The sequence below is a fragment of the Balaenoptera ricei genome, chromosome 8, assembly GCF_028023285.1.
Source record: "Balaenoptera ricei isolate mBalRic1 chromosome 8, mBalRic1.hap2, whole genome shotgun sequence".
Lineage (NCBI taxonomy): Eukaryota > Metazoa > Chordata > Mammalia > Artiodactyla > Balaenopteridae > Balaenoptera > Balaenoptera ricei.
Genome location: NC_082646.1, coordinates 93,322,149 through 93,347,053, shown reverse-complemented (window position 1 = coordinate 93,347,053; position 24,905 = coordinate 93,322,149). Strand labels below are relative to the sequence as shown.

The 24,905-nt window shown below is 35.0% G+C and overlaps 2 long non-coding RNA genes across 5 annotated transcripts in view; both read right to left on the bottom strand.

The window, feature by feature from the left end:
• LOC132369939 (uncharacterized) overlaps positions 1–15,645 on the bottom strand; it is an 85,678-nt gene extending 70,033 nt beyond the window's left edge. For all 4 annotated transcript variants that reach the window (XR_009504494.1, XR_009504497.1, XR_009504495.1 and 1 more), the window contains exon 1: positions 15,543–15,645. This is a non-coding gene — a long non-coding RNA (uncharacterized LOC132369939). The remainder of the gene's footprint in view (positions 1–15,542) is intronic.
• On the bottom strand, positions 10,746–15,035 carry LOC132369941 (uncharacterized). The gene is made up of 3 exons (XR_009504500.1): positions 14,996–15,035; positions 12,891–12,990; positions 10,746–11,085 (listed from the first exon to the last, which is right to left on the bottom strand). It is a non-coding gene; the product is annotated as an uncharacterized LOC132369941 (long non-coding RNA).
• Positions 15,646–24,905: the final 9,260 nt, after the last annotated feature.

Here is a 24,905-nt window from a genome sequence, read left to right as displayed (position 1 = left end):
CCTTTCTCATCCTTGAACTAACTTCTTTGTTTGTTACATTCTTTGTGTCTTATTCCTAATTTTAAAATACATATATATTTTTTGTCTCCATTCTTTTGCTAGCGGCTTTCTTTTGTCAGAGTTGTCAATGTGGCTTTCATCAAAGAAATAATATTATTCAGTTTTGTATCAGTCACAGCACATGGTGAACACTCAAGAATTTGGCAAATGGCTGAGTGAATAAAGAAGCAAAAAAAATGAATTAATTAATGCTCCTAATATTTCATAGATTGTGAAACTAATATGAAGAAAAGTCAAAGTTCAGTGAGGCATTGAAAGATATTTTCAGTTACGTCTTTTAGAGGCCTTTTGTCCTTTCTTGCGGGTCCTTTATTTTATATAAGCAAGCTACTTTTGTTCAATATGAAAAACTATAATTAGCAAATTTATTAATGAATTTTTTAAATCGAGCTTCAACATTATATTAAAGATACAAAACTTCTGTCATTTAATAATAATTATTATGTCCTTGCATGTTCTTAACTTCTAAAATACACATGCATATATAAATTCTTGATCTAAAATTAACTACATTAATTAAGCTTTACAGATGTATTTTTTTATGCTACAAAAAAAATAATGCTATACAAGTATCTCTCTCTCTCAGAGATATAAATTTAGAAAGTAGCAGACCAGAATCAGAACTACAATTCAAGTCTTCTCATTGATTATTTTCCATTGTATTTTGTAATTTCCAAAGTATTGGAAGTCAGTAATATGATTGATTTTTTAATATCGTTTTTGGCTCACAACTGCTTTGACATGAGCCATCAGCTTTTGGTGCCCCCATCCTACACCGGAATTCTTAGTTCATGAGCAGAGTCAGACCAGCATCTTCTGGGAATATGTCCCTTTAAATGGGAGGGACAGGGAGCAACTGTGACCAAGACTGGGGCCAGGACAGCTTCTCCTCTCTAACTGATACCACTGCCCATGATTTAAGAGTATTTCAGCATTTGTTACAGCTTTACAGCTCAGTTCAGGGCTCAACTGACCTGAAAATGGATTGCTTGTACAGACTATGGCTCTATGAAGCCTTAACTAACTCTCTCTTGGGCTGAGGACTCACTTGATTCCCAGTGATTTTATTTTTAGAAAGAAACACTGAAATATGATAGGCTGACATTAATATATTTTTATTGTGTTTATTCAACTCCCTCTCTCTTTTGTTCTCACTTCTCCTTTTTTGGAGCTCTGCTTTTCCAGACTGCAAACCAGATGTCTACTGCATTATATAGCAATAGTTCATGTTTTGATGAAAAACCACTGCTATAGTTTGGCTACCAAGAGGGCCATTGTTTCTACAATTTAACATTTGGGTTGGCAGATGGGGTGGAAGAGACTTTGCCTAGGGCGGGGTTGTGTAATATATTGATCCTTATAACTCCCAATGCAAGACTGTAAAACAGAAAAATAAAGAGAAAACTATTGTTGACTTAAAAAAAATAGACTGCCAGATATCTCTCCAACAAAGATGGGTTTATTCAGAATCAGCAGAGAGTTGCAGTTCGGGGTCTGTAACCACAGCAAGACAAATGTAAGTCCCCACTAGACAAGGGAAGGATAACACATTTATAGAGGGGAAAAAGGAAGTTGGGATGGCCATAGTAAACAAAGAGTCTATGGCTTTTCATTGGCTGAGTCCTTGCCAGAAGAGGAGAAGTGTCTTTCTGCTGGGCTCTGCTATCATCACTGGGCGTGAGAGCTCTACTTTCTGGTCTCCTGACTCTACTTAATTGAAGTTTCTGTTTCTCAATTTTTTTACATTATGATACATATTGTGTTAATCATACCAAACCCCTAGCATTTGTCCTTAATCATATTTTAAAGTATTTTTTATAATTAACTCTGTCCAAGCTGATGTCATGTGATTTATGTCTTATGTAGGCTACCAGAGCCTTGTAAAATGCAAAAGAGTCAACCAATACATTTTTCCACGAGCTATTGGACTAAAGTGTAACTACATAAAAGAGTCCCTATATTAATTATTTTGTTATAGCAGCCTACTGCCATGGTGATGGGTGTAAATAAGCCCATTGTAAAGTCTCTAAGGCTAAGTGAGGTAGAGTATAGGAGGACTTAACTGGGTGGTTGGAACAGGCTCACTTCATGCTCTTCTAAATGCTGGCAGAATGATCTTTCTAAAATGCAAACCTGATTATGTTATTCCTTACTTACAACCAGTCAGTTTTTTCCCACCATATTCAGCATTCAGCTGCCTTAACGCATCAGAGATACTAAGTTTATCTTTCTAGTTTTTCAGACTTTATTCCCAAAAGTCTGTGGCTCCTACTCCTGAGCCCATTAGTCCACAAAAAAAATAATTCTCACTGCCTAAAAAATACTGGTTGTTGCATGTATTTGTTGATTCAGTTGCGCAAAACGTTCTCCTCTGGATCCCCCTTGTCTAGTTCAGTAGAGTCTTCAACATCAGCTCTTTATAACGGCTCCTTTGAAGGTTTCATTCAGTCATGTCTGAAGACAAAGCTTGTAACAATCAGCTCTGTTCTGCTTATAACTATTTTTATCATTATAGTGTTTGTACTATATTGAAATTTTAAATATATTTTTAATTTAGTATAGAAATGTTAATTTAAATATATTTCTCTGATTAAATAGAAGAAACCTATTTCTTAAATAATATTTGTTTCTTATTTATCTTTCTATTTCTACTGTCTGTTATAGAGCCTGGCACATATTAAGCTCTTAATAAAATATTTTGCTCTCTATTCAACTCTCAAAAATGTATATTTGCCATAAAGTGTCAAAAAAGAACAGATTTGCCATGTTGATTTGGCTTGACAGTATCTGGCCTTGTGGGGAAATGTCTTACAGTGAATCTGTAAGCCACTATTTATCATTAATGTGAGTATATGTTTATTTAACTAATCTAGATGTTTACATACTATGCTCATTTTTCTTTCTCGTACGAAAATTAACAACTGAACATTGATCTCAAACACTCAGTGTAACCGTCTCCCCCTAGCTAAAGCACTGTATGTATGGTTAACAGAGTAAGCTTTCAATTTTATTACAAATTAGCTTAAAAAAAAAACACAAACTCTTGGGCTTTTTTTTTTTTTTTTGATAACTCTACCGTCCTGTCCACACCATTGAGCACACTGAGAGAACAAAAAAGAAAGATTTTTTTAAAAATTTAATTAATTAATTAATTAATTTGGCTGCATTGGGTCTTTGTTGCTGCGCACGGGCTTTCTCTAGTTGTGGCGGGTGGGGGAGAGCCACTCTTCTTTGCGCTGCACGGGTTCCTCATTGCAGTGACTTCTCTTATTGAGGAGCATGGGCTCTAGGCGCTCAGGCTTCAGTAGTTGTGGCACGCGGACTCAGGAGTTGTGGCACACAGGCTTAGTTGCTCCACGACATGTGGGATCTTCTCAGACCAGGGATCAAACCCATGTCCCCTGCATTGGCAGGCAGATTCTTAACCACGGCACCACCAGGGAAGTCCCCCCAAAAAAGAAAGATTTTTGAGACAAAGTAATTATGGACAATGAAATGACTGAAAATATCTTCAAGGGTATGGTTTAATTGATTCAGACTACTACTTCCCTAATTTTGCATGTCGTGTGCATACCAAAATATTCACTTATCTATTTGGAAAATTCTTCATCAGTTATTTTATCATGATATACTAGCAAATAAACATATCTTCATAGATCTCTTCATCATGACCAATAAAAATGAATGTCTCTATTTCATTCAAATATAAAATAACTAAGTTAAATCCAACCTTTGTACCAACTGTTCAAAATGACTTTCATGCACATTAAAGTATACTGGTTATACTTTATAACTGTTATATACTGTTAAAACCACATACACCTCATTTTGAGTCAAAACATATTTGTACATATTCACAGAGCAGCAAGGTTCACCAAGTTTTCTCCAATGACTCACTTTTCCTCTTTAAGGGTGATTTAGAAAGTGACATTAAAAAAGCACTAGGCGGGCTTTCCTGGTGGCGCAGTGGTTGAGAATCTGCCTGCCAATGCAGGGGACACGGGTTCGAGCCCTGGTCTGGGAAGATCCCACATGCCGTGGAGCAACTAGGCCCTTGAGCCACAACTACCGAGCCTGCGCGTCTGGAGCCTATGCTCCGCAGCAAGAGAGGCCGTGATAGCGAGAGGCCAGCGCACCGCGGTGAAGAGTGGCCCCCGCTTGCCGCAACTAGAGAAAGTCCTCGCACAGAAACGAAGACCCAACACAGCCAAAAAAAAAAAAAAAAAAAAAAGCACTAGGGGCAGGACGGGAATAAAGACGCAGACCTACTAGAGAATGGACTTGAGGACACGGGGAGGGGGAAGGGTAAACTTGGACAAAGTGAGAGAGTGGCATGGACATATATACACGATCAAATGTAAAATAGATAGCTAGTGGGAAGCAGCCGCATAGCACAGGGAGATCAGCTCTGGTGATTTGTGACCACCTAGAGGGGTGGGATAGGGAGGGTGGGATAAGGAGGGTGGGAAGGAGGGAGACTGGAAGAGGGAAGAGATATGGGGATATATGTATATGTATAGCTGATTCACTTTGTTATAAAGCAGAAACTAACACACCATTGTAAAGCAATTATACTCCAATAAAGATGTTAAAAAATAAATTAAAAGTGTTGGTTTTAATCTTTTCACCTTGTCCCTAGCCAAGAATTCTCATTTTAGTTGCAAACAGATCTAATAATTTTTATTCAAAATGTGTATGTGTAATTTTTATATGTCACTGCAGGACAGCTCACAAAAATTGGCAAGGTTCACACCCACCTGACTCTTCTCAAATATAAAATCTAAACAGGTATATCTTAAGCTTTTGGAGTATCTGCTGAGGCTTACTACAGATTCACCTCTGGTGTATATCACCATCTCATTGTCAGCTTTACTATGTGGAGCCTCAGGGACATTGCCATGCCTGTCAAAATTCTCAATGATTTCAGGTTGTTCTGATATATATATGTATACATTTTTTACTGGCTTCAAACTTATACTACCATCTTTCTGTTTTCCCTTCCCTCACCTTTCAAAATTTCTAACTGAAATTATAATTTAAAACATATAACACTATAAATGGTTAAATTAGGAATGTTACAAAAATAAGAAATAAAGAAATTATCTTCCAGAATTTGTATTATTTTTGTTTTATCAAGGGATTCACTGTGTTGGGAGATTAGGTTACACTTGGTCCCATATTTGGAAGTTAAACCTCAATGAAGCGTTAGTTCAGCAAGAAAATAAATTGGTTCCTCTGGAGCAGTAGATTTTGTACAATAAAAAATTAATAATTCACAGGTTAGTAAAGTAACAAGCTATATAAGCCTCTGAAAAGCGTTGAGAAACATTTATCTTCTCAATGGGTCCTTAGCTCCATCAATAAGTCATCCAAAGTCATAAAAGTACCATCATTTGCCATCACTCACAGCACATACAGACATCCACCCATGCCTCCCCCTCAAAAAAAATAAAAGAAAGCTTGACCAATTTCAACTCCTGATTTAATTTTAGGAGTACAGAAGTCCAAAATTTCACTGCAGAATTATTGAAAATCTGATGTTCCTAGCTGATACTCCATATTGTAATTCAATGTTTCTTCTGGGGATGTTGCCCCAGTTGGAGATGCATGGCATTAAATTGTTGCCAAAATGTCTACTAATGTTCATAATATTTTGATAAGAATTGAAAAGTGTCACATTTGATTGCTGGTAATAAATAGTTTTGGTGTCTTGTTTTTGTTTGATATTTTCATTTGCACTTTCTTACATGTTTTCTCTCTGTATTTGTTACCATCTTTCAGAATTTATACTTGCGATATCTTTTGCAATCAGATACAATATTGCTGTCTTTACAGGAACTTGAAATCAAGCAGTTTGGTTAAAAGGGAGAAGCAGATTGTGGCAGCAATATCGTAACTGTGAAAACAACACATTACTGAGGTTAGTGTCTCATTAGGCTTATCTAATCAGCTAGATTGATTTTTTTTTCCCACCTGATGTATTTTGTGTGAATCCATAGTGTCTGAGAAACATAGATCTGCAGTGAACAAAGATCATTTAATTCAATCCCCTCAGGTTGCAGGTGAGAAAACTCACTCCTAAAGGCAGAAAATTAAAGCTCTTTGCCCAAAGGCTCACACTGTCATACAGAGGTACAGGCAGGTCTTAAAAAAAAAAAAAAAGATAATCCCAATTTCAGTTTGTCAGTTCTCATAAAAATGAATTATATTATTAGTACTATAAACAATTTATATTAAAAAATAAAGTTCTGTAAACTATATTGAAAAATGAAAAATTCAAATAGTAAACTCACTTAAAAAAATTTTTGTCAACTCAGAATACCTATCACACTTATTTCCTTGTCTCAGTAGAAAAATAATTGAAATAACAATGAATTAGAGAGAAACATATGTGAATTGTTTAATATGTATATTATGAAAAAATGCAATATAAATATAACAATAACCTAATAATTTTAATAAACTTTTCTTATAGTAGTTATAAGTTAACATAAGTTATATAGTGGTCTTGATATTATTTAAAACATATAAAACAATCTAAGCACTTCACTGATTATTTCAGCTTAAGAATATTATATTTTAGCAACTAATAACATGTCATCAGTAAGTAAATCTTTGTAATATGAAGACTGAATGACAGTGGAATTATGCATAAGTTGCCAGTAAAAATGGAAGAGATATAATTATTTACCCAATTGGTGTTTTATCAGGAGGGTATTTGAAATCCACCTATGTATATGGGCCTGTGTCTTACTTTGAAAATCAGTTAGATAGGATTTCAAATTACTCTTAAATTTTTTTCTTTTTAATGTCACTTTTCTGATGAAACTGACCAAATATTTAATGAAGTTGATTCCAAAGTTACTGATCCAGTTAATGTAAAATTATAGGAGTGTATGTCAATTTAAGAAATTATTTTTTTATTTTTCCACAATTGGGTAGAAACAAACTAATATACATGCAGAAAATAATGATTCACTCTATATTTCCATAGAAAGGAACTTAATTGTTCACACTAATTTTTCGGAGAATTATATTTATGTCAGTCGAACCCCCTACTATGAATTCTAAAACCATTTTCATTTCATTTTCACTTTAAATATTATTCCTAGTATTATTAGAAAGTAGTATTCCTACTATTCTATGATTCTATGGAAATTTGTAATCTTTTCTTGGAGTCATCAAATCCTATTATCATTGTTTTGTATTCAAGACTAAGCAGTTTTTGCAACTGGAAGGAAGAACAGGTGGCTGTTGGTGGTGGGATTTATAATAAAATCACTAACAGATACTTCATCATGCTGATTGCTAATGGAGAAACACATGTGAATGAGAATTAAAATGTTTTTTTCCTGTATCTTTCAATTCTCCATGTTTCCAAATATGTTGAACATAATCTAATTAAGACTTTAGATCTAAAATCTAGTTTATATGAATTACTACAGGTGGGGGATGGATAACTGATACCTAGAAGGAAGAGTGAGAAGGAATCAGGCAGATTCAGGACGTGAGTTTAGGGCAATTGGGGATTTACGTCCTGCATTTGTCCTCTTTTTCTCATTATATTTATTAAAAAGTTTGGTTCCACTATGTTCATATCTATAAAATAGTGTCGACCATACTTTCTGTCACATACTTTATATATATCATCTGACTTCATCATCAAGATTATAAAGCAGTTATTATTTAATCCATTTCATAGTTGATGAAAATAACAGCTAGAAAGTTCCAAAGTCACACATTTAATATTGTGGTGAAGTTAAAACCCAAAGGTAGTCTGATCCCAAGTTTATGTTTTTACCTATGACATCATTTTTTCTCAGTGTAGTTTATAGAAAAATGGCACCAAGAATTTTAAAGCGTTTGTTAAATAAAAGGCAGATTTATGTCTGCTGAATCAAAATCTCTGGAGATAGGGTCCAGGCATCTGTCTCTGTTAAGGGCTCCTAAGGTGGGTCTATATAGGATACAGCTCTAGTGCCAAGGCATATACTATAGTACTCCCAACAAAAAATAAACACACCCCTTCAAATACCACTCTCCCAACACACATAACAAAACTTGTTCCATTTAATTCAGTTGAACACTTAAATAGATCATAAGGCAATGGAAGAAATGAGCTGGAATCCAGTAGCCATATTTAGAACAGTTGGGTTTGATTCCATCATAACTCTATGCTCTTTTCAAGTATCACCCTGTCATTCAATTGTTTGACCTTGTCTTTGGTACCTGCCTCTTCTCCCCAGCTTGGGCTTGATGACTAGAGTGATGTTTTTAGTATCTGACTTTATGCATCCACTCCCCAAATTCACTCAACCTCTGATTCTTTCCATCTTTAGAGACTTTTGGATAATCATTCCATCAAACCTAAACCCAGAATCTGGAGTGCAAACCTATACTCCTAGCCAGTGTCCTGACCCAGCCCATCTGATAAAGAAATCTTATTGCTCTAATTGTGTCTTCTATAATTATACCTGCCATTATTTCCCCAATTATGGGGAAATCAGACTAGGTAGAATATGTTAAAAAGGTGTGTAGATAACTACTATTACATAAAAAGTATTAAACTACTTCAAAATTTTTCATCCACATATTCAAGAAAGTCAACTGTAGTAATGCTGTCTGATTATTTCAGACTCATAGAGACATGTGGCCTTCTTGAATTCGTTTATTTTTATATACCTAAAAATATGCCCTTGAGAACATTCTCTGTTTCCCTTGCTAATAACCTTCTTATAGGAGCTTTCTCCTTAATTTCTACTTTAGATTATTCAGAAGGTAGCTAGAATTCTCATCAGCATCTTCCCAAGTACCTGAAGCTTCTGTACTCTGACTTGCTGCATGTCACGGGATTCTCACCCTTAGGTGTTCATCAGGGATGAACATCAGTACTCAACACCATTCTTCAGCATTTGTTAGTCCGAGAGGGAAGTGGAGGACATTCTCCTTCTATTCCCCACATGTTTCCCCTGAAACATGGTGTTTCTCGTTTGTGTTTTTCCCCGAGATGCTGCCTCTACATATTTTTTTCATAATTTTTAGATATTAAGATTATCTGACACATCTAATGACTTCTTAAGATACAAATAAATGAAACATTTAAGAAAATACAAGATGCCATCTCCCCGTTCTCATCTTTACCTGTGTAATTATGTACCATATACAAATACAAATATAAATGACATTTATTTTTCTGGACTGAGAAAACAAAGTTTTAAATAAAAACTTGGCTAATTTATTATTTAGTTTCATTTCATTTCATCCTTCAACCAGCACTCCACTTGACTGGAGGAAAGAATAACTCAGTTAAACATCTGGCTTGAGGACATACTGTAGAGCTGAATAATATGAATAACGGCACAGGTGACCGTTTTGATGTGGGATAGAGAAGCTGGCACAATACTCAAATTGTGAAGTAGTGAGGAAGTGTCCTTTATAGTAAGGACATCTGAACAATTTTCCATTCTGCCATGGCATTCAGGAATATTTGCCATATTCCTTGTGCCAAATGTTGACATTTAGAGAGAAAGGAGAAAATATAAACAGCATCTCACAAAAAAGAACGACAATCTTAAGGAACTGTGTTGAGTCATTTGAAGAACACAGGACTTTTTATTTTGTTAAAAAAAAAGACACACAGATAAGCACCAAACACCAAAACATAAAAGTAAAAAAGTATTTTTATCGACACCCATAATCTGGGATGAGAATTTGACAAGTTTTTGGCTCCACCTCAGGAAACACTGGAGCTGTTTGGATATCATCACATTGAATGTTTCTACCAGCTGAGTTGCATCCATTCCTATTTCTTTTCATTTGAATGAATGTCTTAACTTGAAAATCACAATGGAAAAACATAGTAAATGTCTCATTTTATTTTGTTTGGACTCTAATATGCAACTTATGTCTCTCTTGTGAAAAGTAAACGTTATTCATTGGAAAAAATTATTGCCGTTTACCCAGATGGAAGAATTTTTGCTTCCGATAAAAGAATAAGAATACCCACATTTAAAGATATTCATTGTCATGTTTTTTTTTTTTTAACATCTTTATTGGAGTATAATTGCTTTACAATGGTGTGTTAGTTTCTGCTTTATAAAAAAGAGAATCAGCTATACAATGTCATGGGTCTTAAAACAGCATTTACATTCTCTACTATTTACTACTTAATCTAATTTTGATTTAAGTCAAGTTCTGGAGGATTAATACAGTTGTGACTATGTTTTTATTTAAAAACTTTGTGTTATACAACATGGCTCACTGATTGTTCTTTAAAATATTTTAAAATGTTTTGGTGGATAGTAAATATTTTCTAAAAAGTAACATAATAGTATGAAAAAAATGAAACACACACACACACACATAAGGATATTGTTTGAAGTGGAAGAAGCATGGACCTGAAGGATAGAAGTGGTTGTAAGTTTTTGATCCCAGTTTTTGATCAAGTGATTTCCCGACTCTTAGACAGTTCCCTTTTTTGTTAAACAAGGGCATTTGTCAAAGGTTCAATGTCATTCAAAAAGAGTTTCCTTTTAAATGTCCAGTTATTTTTCCCAATCTTTAATTAAAACTTAATTCACCTGTTCCACCTATACCTTGTTATCTCAACCAAAAAATTAGAATCACCGGTATCTACTCAGAGAAGATCAATGTTTACTAAAATGAACTGTCAAACATCTCATGAATATATTTTCAATTTTTAATTAATCATATACTTTTGTTCCAAAACATACTAGTCCAATATTTAGTGGCTTAACAACAACAATCATCATTTAGGTTATGATTTTGTAGTTAGGAAGTCTGGCTGGCCTCAACTGGGTTGTTCTGCTAGTTTCTTAGATAGGCTCACTCATGTGTCTGGGGTCAGCTGCCGGGTCAGATGGGGGCTCGTTTGTCTAGGATGCACTCATCTGGGATAGCTTTTCTCTCCTACACATGGTTTCTCTGACATCAAACAGCAGGGAATACCAGGTTTATTTTATTTGGCATGTGGGCTCACGGGAGCATGAACATCAAGAGCAGAAGCTGCAAGACATAAAATATAAAATGTGTTGGAAGTGACATCACATAAGCTCAGAGGAAGTCACAGACCAGTCAGGTATAAGGAATGAGGGGAAAAAAAGGAAAACAAAACTCTATTTCTTAGTGAAAGTAGCTACAAAGCATTGCAGCCGATTTGAAAACTTCTACAACAGTTATTAAGATAGGGTTATGCATGCTAAATGTCACCACGATTCAACATTAGTATGTAGGTTGAGAAATTTGGGGGGTATTTCGGGAATATATACTTGGCAGAGAATTTAGAGAGAGAATCAGTTCCAGCTAAAGTGGCTAACAATAATAAATGATTGCCCCATTGAAAGTCTGTCATGTCTTTCCTAGCTACTCCAAACAACAGTTAGTTTCAACAACTTTTACTTGTTCTGTTTAATTTAACTGCACTGTTATTGTTGTATTTAATTGTTTAAAAATAATAGTATTACTTTCAATTCAGTAAAAATGATCATCTTCAAATTATATTATCTTATGGGCTGAATTGTGTTCCCTCAAAATTCATTTACTGAAGTCCTAACACCCACCTCAACATGTGACTTTATTTTGTAATAAGACCTTTAAAGAAATATTTAAGGTAAACTGAGGTCACATTCAATATGACTGATCTAACATGTCTGGTGTCCTTATCAGAAGATATTAGGGCACAAGCACACACAGAGGAAAGACCATATCAAGACACAGGGAGAAGATGGCCATCTACAAATCCAAGGGCAGAAGCCTCAGAAGAAATCAATCCTGCAACACCTAGTTCTCTGATTTCTAGCCTCCAGAATTATGAGAAAATAAATTTCTGTTGTTTAAGCCAGTCGATGTACTTTTTTATGGCATCCTTAGCAAACTAATGCATGTTCTATGTAATTTAACTTCATTTTTGTTACTGGTTAGAACACTTCAAAATGTTTACTTTGAATAATTTTAATCAATTGCAGTAAGATATTGAAAAGTCATAGAGAAAGATGAAAAATTATAGTTAATGACAAGAAAATTAAAACTTTGAGAAAAAAATACTAGTATTATTTTTGAGTCAGTAAAGATGGCCATTTGAGATTATAAAGTGTACCTAGCACCAATAATAATATCCTATATATAAAGTTGTTTACATACATTATTTTTAATAGACACAAATGAACCATTAGACACTGTTACAATGATCTCTTGCTGCATAACAAATTACCCAAAACTTGGTGGCTGAAAACAATAGTTTAGTATTAGTTTTCACACTTTTGTGGGTTGACTGGTCTCAGCTGGATAGATCTCTCTTTGGATTTTACATGGGAATGCAATGTGAAAACAACCGGGGCTGAGACCATTTGAAGGCTCAACTGGTCTTAGTTGAATGTTGTTTTCATTCTTACAACTGACATGTCAATCTTCCTTGGCCACTCTTTCTCTCCATGCAGTATCTCATCCTGTGTAAGTGGCTTTGTTTTCTCAGAGCAAGATGGTTCCAAAGTAGTCATACTCCTTACATAGTGACCAGATTCCAAGAGCTAAGAAGCGGAAGCTACCAGGCTAACTGAAGGTTCCAGCCAGAGTTGGCTCTTTGTAGGAGCAATTACAAGTCTTACCCATTACTATATATAAAATAGATAACTAATAAGGACCTAGCATATAGCACAGGGAACCTTATTCAATACTCTGTAATGACCTATATGAGAAAAGAATCTAAAAAAGAGGGGATATATGTATAACTGATTCACTTCACTGTACAGCAGAAACTAACACAACATGGTAAATCAACTATCCTCCAATAAAAATTTTTAAAAAAGTCTTACCCATTTTCAAGAGGGTGGAAAAGGACTCTACTTCTCAGTGGGAGTGTGGCAAGTTTACATCACAAAAAGCATGTAGGAGAGGAGATACAGCTGTAGCCCCCTTTAGAAAATAAAATGTGCCATAATCATCAACATCATTTTAATGATAAGGAGAATGAGTCTCAGACAGATTAGCTAATTTGCCCCTATGTCATAGCTAGTGGTTGGCAGAGTTGTGACTCAAACCCAGGTCCATCTAGCTCTAAGGCCCAAAGTTTTTTCAAAAACGGTGAAAATGAGTGGCTGCTATTTAAAACACACACATGTACAAACACATACACACACACCTGCAAATAAACGCACGCCTTAGGTAAATACCATTTTGGAAGTCTTATCTTTACGTCATAGTTGTCAGATACTGACTATACAAACTTTCGCCATGTAATTTCCCACGTGAATATCAAAAAACCAAAAATCCCATAAGGATTTAGCTCACATTGTATGGAAAACAATCACATTAAAAAGGTAAGGTGTTATTTTGACCATAATTTTCGTCATAAGTTTTAATTTGATCTTATCCTATACACTGATAAGATGGAATGATTAGTTGTAATCAATCTTTAAAAATGAGGAAGAGCCTAAACAATCCTGAGAAAGAAGAATGGAACTGGAGGAATCAGATTCCCTGACTTCAGACAATACTACAAAGCTACAATATGGTGCCGACGCCAAAACAATATGGTGCTGACACAAAAAGAGACACATAGGTCAATGGAACAGGACAGAAAGCCCAGAAATAAATCCACACACCTATGGGCAATTAATCTACAACAAAGGAGTCAAGAATATACAATGGAGAAAAGATAGTCTCTTCAATAAGTGGTGCTGGGAAAACTGCACAGCTACATGTAAAAGAATGAAATTAGAACAGTCTCTAACACCATACACAAAAATAAACTCAAAATGGATTAAAGACCTAAACGTGAGACAGGATACTATAAATCTAGACTAAAACATAGGCAGGACACACTTTAACATAAACTGCAGCAATATTTTTCTTGGATCTCCTAGAGCAATGGAAACAAAACCAAAAAACAAATGGGACCTAATGAAACTTAAAAGCTTTTGCACAGCAAAGGAAAATAAAATGAAAAGACAACCTATGGAATGGGAGAAAATATTTGCAAATGATGCGACTGACAAGGGATAAATTTCCAAAATATACAAACAGCTCATAGAGCATAATGTCAAAAAACAAACAAACAAAGCCAAACCAACCAATCAAAAAATGGGCAGAAGACATAAATAGACATTTCCTCAAAAAAAACATACAGATGGCCAACAGGCACATGAAAAGATGCCCAGTATCACTAATCATTAGAGAAATGCAAATCAAAACCAATAAATGAGGTATCACCTCACACAGGTCAGAATGGCCATCATCAAAAAATCTACAAATAATAAACGCTGGAGAGGATGTAGAGAAAGGGAATGCTCCTATACTCTTTGTGGGAATGTAAATTGGTACAGCCACTATGGAGAATAGTATGGATGTTCCTTAAAAAACTAAAAGTAAGGTTACCATATGATCCTGCAGTCCCGCTCCTGGGCATATATCTGGAGAAAAGTCTAACTCAGAAAGATACATGCACCCCAATATTCATAGCAGCACTGTATACAATAGCCAAGACATGGAAACAACCTAAATGTTCATTGACAGATGAATGAAGATGTGGTATAGATATACAATGGAATATTACTCAGCCATAAAAATGAATGACATAATGCCATTTGAAGCAACATGAATGGACCCAGAGATTATCATAATAAGTGAAGTCAAACAGACAAATATCATATGACATCATTTACATTTACATCATTTACGTCATTTACTTCATAATAAGTGAAGTCAAACAGACAAATAACATATGATATCATTCCACATTTTTTAGATGTGGAATCTAAAAAAATGATACAATTGAATTTATTTACAAAACAGAAATAGACTCATGACATAGAAAACAAACTTATGGTTAACAAAGGGGAAGGGGGAGGGATAAATTTGGAATTTGGATTTAACAGATACAGACTACTATATAAAAAATAGATAAACAACAAGGACCTACTGTATTCGGCACAGGGAACTATATTCAATATCTTGTAATAACCTGCAATAGAAAAGGATCCAAATAGGGATATAGATATATATAACTGAATCGTGCTATACACCTGAAACATTGTAAATTAACTATACTTCAATAAAAAAATAAAAATTAAAAAAATTAAAAAATAAAAATGAGACAGAACTGGGACATATTTAGGTTATTTGTCTTTGTCTATTAGCACACACTCAGTTTTACATGACACGTTAAGACAATGATTTGGGCACCTTAATTAATCTAATTAAGAGACACATCTATATACACACTCAGAAAACTGCTTTGGCAAAATAAAATAGACATAATAGTATCAAATACTACATACTTTTTGGAAGACAGACTGACCATTCTTACTAACAACCAAATATAATTTTTACTTGTTACCAAGATGGCCTTAACATGCCCCTGAGCTTGAATAAACTTTAAACAGGTATTTTCCTGGCTAGAGGCCCTGGGCTTCCTTTCCTTAGATCATTTACTTTAGAAAACTTGAAATTGTAAATTCTTTCTGTACCTCTTTAAGGTGTAAATCTTCTACAACCCAGGCATGTCTTTCCCAAGGAACTTGGAGCCATCCCCTCTTTGCAATATAATCCTCAAGAAAGATAGGGCCCCTGTCTTCTAGTTCCTGTAGAAGATTAGGAACGTAATTTCCATAACAAGCACCAATTAGCAAACACAGACTGAATCATCACATCCACCAGCCTTCCCTTTAAAGTGCTCCAGTATTTTTCCACTAGCTCACCCCAGCATTTAAAATCCTCCTGCATTTTGTTTCAGAGGAATTGAGTTCAATCTCTTGCCCCTGTTGCAATAGTCTTGAAGCCTATTGTAATGGTCTTGAAAAAAGTCTTCTCCTATTTAACTTCATCTGGTGCAATTTTTCTTTGACACTTGAAACAAGTTTGCTGTTTGTTTGACGTGAATTTAATTAACTAGCTGTTTTCACTGGTTTCCCTTTGACATACACAACTAGAGTCCTGGGACGTTAATGTTAGTGTTCTTCGATACCAAATAGAAACAATTATTAAAGTACTTTGCAAGTATAAAAAGCATAATTTAAGTACTTCAGCAGTGATGATCATAATGATGATGATGATACCAGACAAGAAAAAAATATTGAGACTTATATAAAGGTAAAAACACAAAATAACGCATAAATATCAATATATAATGTGTAAGGCTCCAATGTCCAACCTCTTGCATTCTCTATGCTGTTATTTCAGACAGGTAACAAAAAACATATACATTACAGATAAGGATTAAAGGTATGGCAAATTGTTACTTATACAAATGTGTTAATGTTAAACGATCACTGGTTCTATTAATTAAAAGTGAGTTTGGGGGGTTTGTTTTTAACAAAGCTTAGTGAAAGCTATATTATTAAAACTGGAGAAAATCACTTATATTCAAAGGATTATATATCTTGGGGATGACTCCAGTAATGGTGTGATTGACAAAATAACTTACAGGTTTTTTCCATTTTTGTTTAATAAAAATAAATTGTGCTTATTACAGCTTTATGCCATTGCTCTGTTGCTGGAGCTGAGGAGACATTTCTTGATAAATCCTATTTGCAGCCACTTATAGCCTTCAAAATGTGTTGGCTTGAAATTCATCATCATTTTCCTCTTCCTTCCTAAATGAGGATTTTCACTGAAAATTTGGTGAAATTCCATTCTCCATTTTTGGAGTTACTGAAGCAATAAAATTAGATATTTTTCACCTGCATGTTGTTTTAGGTACAATTTTAAGTGTTTTTCTGGTGAAGGTCATTGAAGAAAGCTCTGGTGCGAACATAGTTCCAAAAGTAAAAAGATTTTTATTTGACATTTTATATATAAAACTTTCTCTATATATTTGGATTTTAAAGTTAAAACCAAAGAAAGAAACAACAAAAACAAAACAGCAATTTCTGTTTATTCTTAAATGACAGTATTTACATTTGTCTACTCTTATTTCCTGGTCTTTTTTTTAGTTCTCTTTTCTAATGGTATGTAGGATTCAGTAAGAAGTTTATGTTTTCCATTATAGTCTAAAAGAATAAATGTTTCAATACTCTTTTATCAGTTAAGCTATCTTAAAGGTAATATTCAGAGTCCAAAATAAATATATTTATGTGATTTTATTGGTAACTTTTTTCATATGAGTTAAGCCATTGTAATAGAAAGATTACATGACTTTATCTGGATTCCATGTCTAGTTCTGTTAGCCAGTAGACTTGGATCATGAAAGTAAAGAATACACTTGAAAGTAAAAATGTTTATTATTATTTTAATTTAAAAAGTGACAGCTATTTGAAAATTAGAGAAATAATAAAATAAAAATAAAATAAAATAATAAAAATCCCCCCAAATCTCTACAGCCATTCATAACAATATAAACATGTAGTATTTCCTAGGAGTATTTTAAAACACACACAAACACATACACACATACAAATCACTTGTGGTAGGCTACAAAAAAAGCCTCCCCTCCCCAAATATAACCATGTCCTGATCCTTAGAACTTGTGAATGTTACCTTACCTGGAAAAATATAAAAAAGAGTAACTTGTAGATTTGTAGATTTGTTTAAATTAAGAATCTTGAGGAAACGATCCTCAGTTATCCACATGGACCTTAAATGCAATCACGTGTGTACTCTCTTATATGAGGAGGAAGGGGGGGGGAGTAGGCACACAGGGGAGGAGCTGATGTGATATGATGATGGGGACAGAGAATCGAGTGATGTGGCCACAAGACAAGGGATGCTGATGACCACCAGAAGCTGTGAGGGGCAAGGGGCAAATGCAACCTCAGAGCTTCTGGAGGGAGTGTGGCCCTGCTGACATCTTGATTCTGACCCAGTGAAACTAATTTTGGACTCCTGGCCTCCAGAACTACAAGAATGTAAATTTATGTTGTTTTAAGCTATCAGTTTGTAGTAATTTGATACAACAGTCTACAAAACTAATACAGCACACAATTATAAACACATTGTAGATGTAATTTTGTTTTCTACCATTGTCATTTTATTTATTAGTTTATACTGCCCTTTTCCACTAGTGTATAAGTTTTACATCTATGTTATTATAGTCACTGTTACTTCTAGGTTCTTTAAAAGTCTCCCTCTCAGTTTGCCATAAAAAATTACCGTAGAATGTGTGGCTTAAACAACAGAAATGTATTTTCTCACAGTTCTTAAGGCTTAAAGGCTGAGATCAGTGTGACAGCACAGCTGGGTTCTGGTGAGGGATCTCTGCCTAGCTTGCCTTGTTGTATCATAACATGACAGAATGAGTGTGAGCTCCGGTCACTCCTCCTCTTCCTTTTTTAAATAAAATTTTGACGATATAATATAAAATATAAATAAATAAATATAAGAAATAACTGATTAAAAATGAATGATAAATACATAATTGATTACTCATTCACTTTAAATGGTTATCTATTATTCCATGTTATAGAATATTTTTGGTATTTTCCAAATTTTTGCTACTATTATTTTTGTGTTTATACTTAATTTATTTCCTTATTTGAAATTGCTTTCATTAGGATAAACAAGTCTTTTAGTATCTCTGCATACCAGTTTAATCATTTGGAAAAGGTATGACTTGGACAAGATGACTTCTAAGGTCACTTCCAGCTACTGTATTCAAATTATTGTTTCTCAAGAAGTAATGGGAGAAGATGGAAATTGTAAAGTAAAAAAATATATACATTTAAAATATTTGGATAACTGGATAAAGGCTGTCAAAGGACAGTCTACTTCTCTGTTGGGTGACCAGGTGCATTGTCAATAGTTTGAAAGGAACCTTTATTTCTGAGGATAAGTCTCAGCAGTGGGCTTAAAATATTCAGTAATCCACGTTGTAAATAGACGTGCTGTCATCCAGGCTTTGTTGTTCCATTGATAGAGCACAGGCAGAGTAGATTTAGCATCATTCTTAAGTGCCCTAGAATTTCCAGAATGGTAAATGAGCATTGGCTTCAACTTGAAGTAACTAGCTACATTAGCCCCTAACAAGAGTCAGCCTGTCCTTAGAAGCTTTGAAGCCAGGCACTGACTTCTCCTCTCTAGCTATGAAAGTCCTAGATGGCATCTTCTTCCCATATAAGGCTGATTTGTCTACATTGAGTCTGTTGTTTAGTGTAGCCACCTGCATTAATTATTTTAGCTAGATATGCTGGATAACTTGCTGCAGCTTCTACATCAGCACTTGCTGCTTCACCTCTCACTTTTATGTTATAGAAGTGGCTTCTTTCCTTAAATCTTGTGAACCAACCTCTGCTAGCTTCCAAGTTCTTCTGCAGCTTCCTCACCTCTCACCCTTCACAGAATTGAAGAGAGTTAGGGCCTTCTTCTGGATGAGGTTTTGGCTTAAGGGAATGTTGTGGCTGGTTTGATCTTCTCTCCCATCCACTAAAACCTTCTCCATATCAGCAATAAGGCTGTTTTGCTTTCTTATCATTTTTCTGTTCACTGGAGTAGCACTTTTAATTTCCTTCAAGAACTTTTCCTTGGCATTCACAAGTTGGCTAACTGTTTGGCACAAGAGACCTAGCTTTTGAGCTATTCCAGCTTTCAACACACTTAACTTACTAAGTTTAATCATTTCTAGATTTTGATTTAAAGTGAGAGACGACTTTGCACTCTTCCTTTCACCTGAATGTTTAGAGGTAATTGAGGGATTTTAATTGGCTTAATTTCAATACGGTTGTGTTTCAAGGAATAGAGGTCCAAGGCGAGGGAGAGAGATGGGAGAACAGCCGATCAGTGGAGCAGTCAGAACATACACAACATTTATCGATTAAGTTCGCCTCTTGTATGGGTGTGGTTTGGGGTGCCCCCAATTACAAGAGTAACATCATAGATCACCTATCACAGATCACCATAATAGAATAATAATAATGAAAAAAATCTGAAATAGTGTGAGAATTACAAAATGCGATACATATGAAGTGAGAAAATGCTGTTGGAAAAGATGACTTCGATAGCCTTGCTTGACTCAGGGTTGCCCCAAACCTTCAATTTGTAAAAATTACAGCATCTGCAAAGCACAATAAAATGAGCTATGCCTGTACGTTAGTTTCCTGAGGCTACCATAACAAAATACCACAAACTGGGTGGATTTAATAACAGAAATGTCTTGTCTCACAGTTCTGGAGGCCAGAAGCCCAAGATCAATGCATCAGCAGGGTTGGTTACTTCTGTGGGCTGTGAGGGAAAATCTGTTCCATTCCTCTCTCACTGATTCTGGTGGTCTGCTGTCAATTTTTGTCATTCTTTGGCTTGTAGATCTCTGCCTTCATCTTTAAAGACCATTCTCCCTGTGCATGAGTTTGTTTCCAAATTTCCCTCTTTTACACTTGTCATGTTGGATTAGGGATCCATGCTACTCCAGTATGACTTCATGTTAACTACATACACCTGCAATAACCCTACTTCCAAAAAACATATTGTGAGGCACTGGGGGTTAGGACTTCAACATAATGAGTTTTGGAAAAACACAATTCAACCCCTAATCAAAGTTTTTTTTACCTGGTTTTAGAATTCTTGTTTTTGAATCTCCAGTATGGGCAGACCTCAACAAGATAAAGAAATAGAAAAATACCAGTTATAGAATAGGAGATATTCATGGCAAGTGACAATTAATAATAACATTTTAAGACTTTATTGTTTTAGAGAAATTTTAAGTTCAAAAAGATTAAGAGGAAGGTACAGAGATTTCCCACATACCCTTGCCCCACACACATGCATAATCTTCCCCATTATAAACATCTCCCATCATAGGTACATTTTTGTTTTACAATTGGTGAATCTACACCAACACCTTTTACACACAAAGTCCACAGTTTACTTCACAGTTCACTCTTGTTGTATACTCTATGGGTTTGGACAATGTATAATGGCATGTATCTATCATTTTAATATCATACAGGGTATTTTCACTGCCCTAAAAACCTTCTGTGCTGTGCTATTCATCTTTCTCACTCCTCATCCACTGGCAATTACTGATATTTTTACTGTTTCCATAGTTCTGCCTTTTTCAGAATGTCACATAGTTGGAATCATACACTATGTAGCCTTTTCAGATTTAATTATTTCACTTAGTAATATGCGTTTAAGTTTTCTTCATGCTTTTCCATGTCTTGATAGTTCATTTATTTTTAGTGCTGAATAAAAGTCCATTGTCTGGATGTACCAGTTTATTTACTCATTCACCTACTAAAGAACATCTTTGTTGCTTCCAAGTTTTGACAGCTGTGAATAAATCTGCTATAAACATCCATGTGATGTGTGAGTTTTTGTGAATGTCCCTAATACCTCCCATTGGCTTATACTCATTTCATTTCATTTCATTTATTTTCTTTCTGTTTTGTGTGTTTGTGTTGCTCCCATTCTCACCAGCATTTGGTATCGTCAGAGTTCCAGGTTTTCACCATTCTGATAACTGTGTGGTGGTATTTTTGTTGTTTTAATTTGCATTTTTCTTATGACATATTATGTGGAGCATTTTTTCAAATGCCTATTTGCCACCTGTATATCTTCTTGGTGAGATATCCTTTAAGGTCTTGGGTTCATTTTTAAAATCTTTTTTTTTTTTGAGTTTTAGGAGTTGTTAGCATATTTTGGTTAACACTCCTTTATCAGATGTGTCTTTTGCAAATATTTTCTCCAACTCTGTGGCTTGTGTTCTCATTCCCTTGACATTGTCTTTTGCAGAACAGAAGTTTTAAATTTTAATGAAGTTAAGCTTATCAATTTTTTTCTTCATGGATTGTGTCTTTGATGCTTTATCTAAAAAGTCATCACCAAACCCAAGGTCACCTAGGTTTTATCCTATGTGACTTTCTAGGAATTTTGTATTTTACATTTAGATCTCCAATCCATTATGAGTTAATTTCCTTAAAAGGTGTAAGGTCTGTGTGTAGATTCTTTTTTTTTTTTTGGCATAGGAACGTTCAGTTTTCCAGCACCATTTTTTTAAAGTACTAGCTTAGCTCCATTGTCTTGCCTGTGCTTCTATTTCAAAGATCAGTTGACTATATTCATCGTGGTCTATTTTTGGATTCTTTATTCTGTTCCATTGATCTGCCTATTCTTTCACCTACACCACATTGTTTTGATTACAGTAGTTTTATAGTAAGTCTTGAAGTTCAGTAGTGTCAACTCCAACTTTGTTCATCTTCAGTATTGTGTTGGCTATTCTCGGTCTTTTGACTTTCCATATAAACTTTAGTATCGGTTTGTCAATATTCATAAAATAACTTGTTCCATAGATTTAGTGCAATCTCAATCAAAATCCCAGCAGGTTATTTAATTTTACACTTATCATGGAATGCTGCAGAGTTGGCATACAATTCTCCCTCAGCTCTCCAGAAAATATTTGAAATTCAGAACAGATACTCTACTACAAAGCTTATTGATAAAGTTAATTAATATAAGCCAATTTAATTCAGGTCTGGTTTGAAACAAGTTCTACTTACTTCGATGCTATCATTCTTGTTCTTATGAGTGTGAGTGTGTGTGTGCATATGTGTAGCTTTTAATGGTTTCTTTCTTTCTTTCTTCCCACTTACATGGTTTTGACTATAGCACACCTTTTTTTTTTTTTCTCCATGTTAGACCTTTTATTTTCATTCTGAGACCAGTCACCAAATCACACATCTACACATCGTTACTCTTAAAACCTGTACTTTCATTTAGTGAAATTCCTCAAGAGAGGAGAATGTCATTGTTGTTTGTTTGTTTCTGGTTTTTGTTTTTGCTAGTTTTAACTATATTCGTGACAATATTTTCTGGATTTCTCTAGTTCTACTTCTTTACCACTAGTTTCATGTAGTGGTCTCAAAGTTTCTTAATCCTTAGTGTGTTTCAAAACCCTTAAATTTTATAGTATGCTTTTTTTTTTTTTTTAAACATCTTTATTGAAGTATAATTGCCTTACAATAGTGTGTTAGCTTCTGCTTTATAACAAAGTGAATCAGTTATACATATACAATATGTTCCCATTTCTCTTCCCTCTTGCATCTCCCTCCCTCCCACCCTCCCCATCCCACCCCTCTAGGTGGTCACAAAGCACCGAGCTGATCTCCCTGTGCTATGCGGCTGCTTCCCACTAGCTATCTATTTTACATTTGGTAGTGTATATATGTCCATGACAATCTCTTACCCTGTCACATCTCACCCCACCCCCTCCCCATATCCTCAAGTCCATTCTCTAGTAGGTCTGTGTCTTTATTCCCGTCTTGCCACTAGGTTCTTCATGGCCTTTTTTTTTTTTTTTTTTTTCCTTAGATTCCGTATATATGTGTTAGCATACTGTATTTGTTTTTCTCTTTCTGACTTACTTCACTCTGTATGACAGACTCTAACTCCATCCACCTCATTACAAATACCTCCATTTCATTTCTTTTTATGGCTGAGTAATATTCCATTGTATATATGTGCCACATCTTCTTTATCCATTCATCTGTCGATGGACATTTAGGTTGCTTCCAGGTCCTGGCTATTGTAAATAGAGCTGCAATGAACATTGTGGTACATGACACTTTTTGACCTATGGTTTTCTCAGGGTATATGCCCAGTAGTGGGATTGCTGGGTCGTATGGTAGTTCTATTTGTAGTTTTTTAAGGAACCTCCATACTGTTCTCCATAGTGGCTGTATCAATTTACATTCCCACCAACAGTGCAAGAGTGTTCCCTTTCCTCCACATCCTCTCCAGCATTTATTGTTTGTAGATTTTTTGATGATGGCCATTCTGACTGGTGTGAGATGATATCTCATTGTAGTTTTGATTTGCATTTCTCTAATGATTAATGATGTTGAGCATTCTTTCATGTGTCTGTAGGCCATCTGTATATCTTCTTTGGAGAAATGTCTATTTAGGTCTTCTGCCCATTTTTGGATTGGGTTGTTCGTTTTTTTGTTATTGAGCTGCATGAGCTGCTTGTAAATCTTGGAGATTAATCCTTTGTCAGTTGCTTCATTTGCAAATATTTTCTCCCATTCTAAGGGTTGTCTTTTGGTCTTGTTTATGGTTTCCTTTGCTGTGCAAAAGCTTTTAAGTTTCATTAGGTCCCATTTGTTTATTTGTGTTCTTATTTCCATTTCTCTGGGAGCTGGGTCAAAAAGAATCTTGCTGTGATGTATGTCATAGAGTGTTCTGCCTATGTTTTCCTCTAAGAGTTTGATAGTGTCTGGCCTTACACTCAGGTCTTTAATCCATTTGGAGTTTATTTTTGTGCATGGTGTCAGGGAGTGTTCTAATTTCATACTTTTACATGTACCTGTCCAGTTTTCCCAGCACCACTTATTGAAGAGGCTGTCTTTTCTCCACTGTATATGCTTGCCTCCTTTATCAAAGATAAGGTGACCATATGTGTGTGGGTTTATCTCTGGGCTTTCTATCCTGTTCCATTGATCAATATTTCTGTTTTTGTGCCAGTACCAAACTGTCTTGCTTACTGAAGCTTTGTAGTATAGTCTGAAGTCAGGGAGCCTGATTCCCCCAGCTCCATTTTTTGTTCTCAAGATTGCTTTGGCTATTCGGGGTCTTTTGTGTTTCCATACAAATTGTGAAATTTTTTGTTCTAGTTCTGTGAAAAATGCCAGTGGTAGTTTGATAGGGATTGCATTGAATCTGTAGACTGCTTTGGGTAGTAGAGTCATTTTCACAATGTTGATTCTTCCAATCCAGGAACATGGTATATCTCTCCATCTATTTGTATCATCTTTAATTTCTTTCATCAGTGTCTTATAATTTTCTGCATACAGGTCTTTTGTCTCCTTAGGTAGGTTTATTCCTAGATATCTTATTCTTTTTGTTGCAATGGTAAACGGGAGTGTTTTCTTAATTTCACTTTCAGATTTTTCGTCATTAGTGTATAG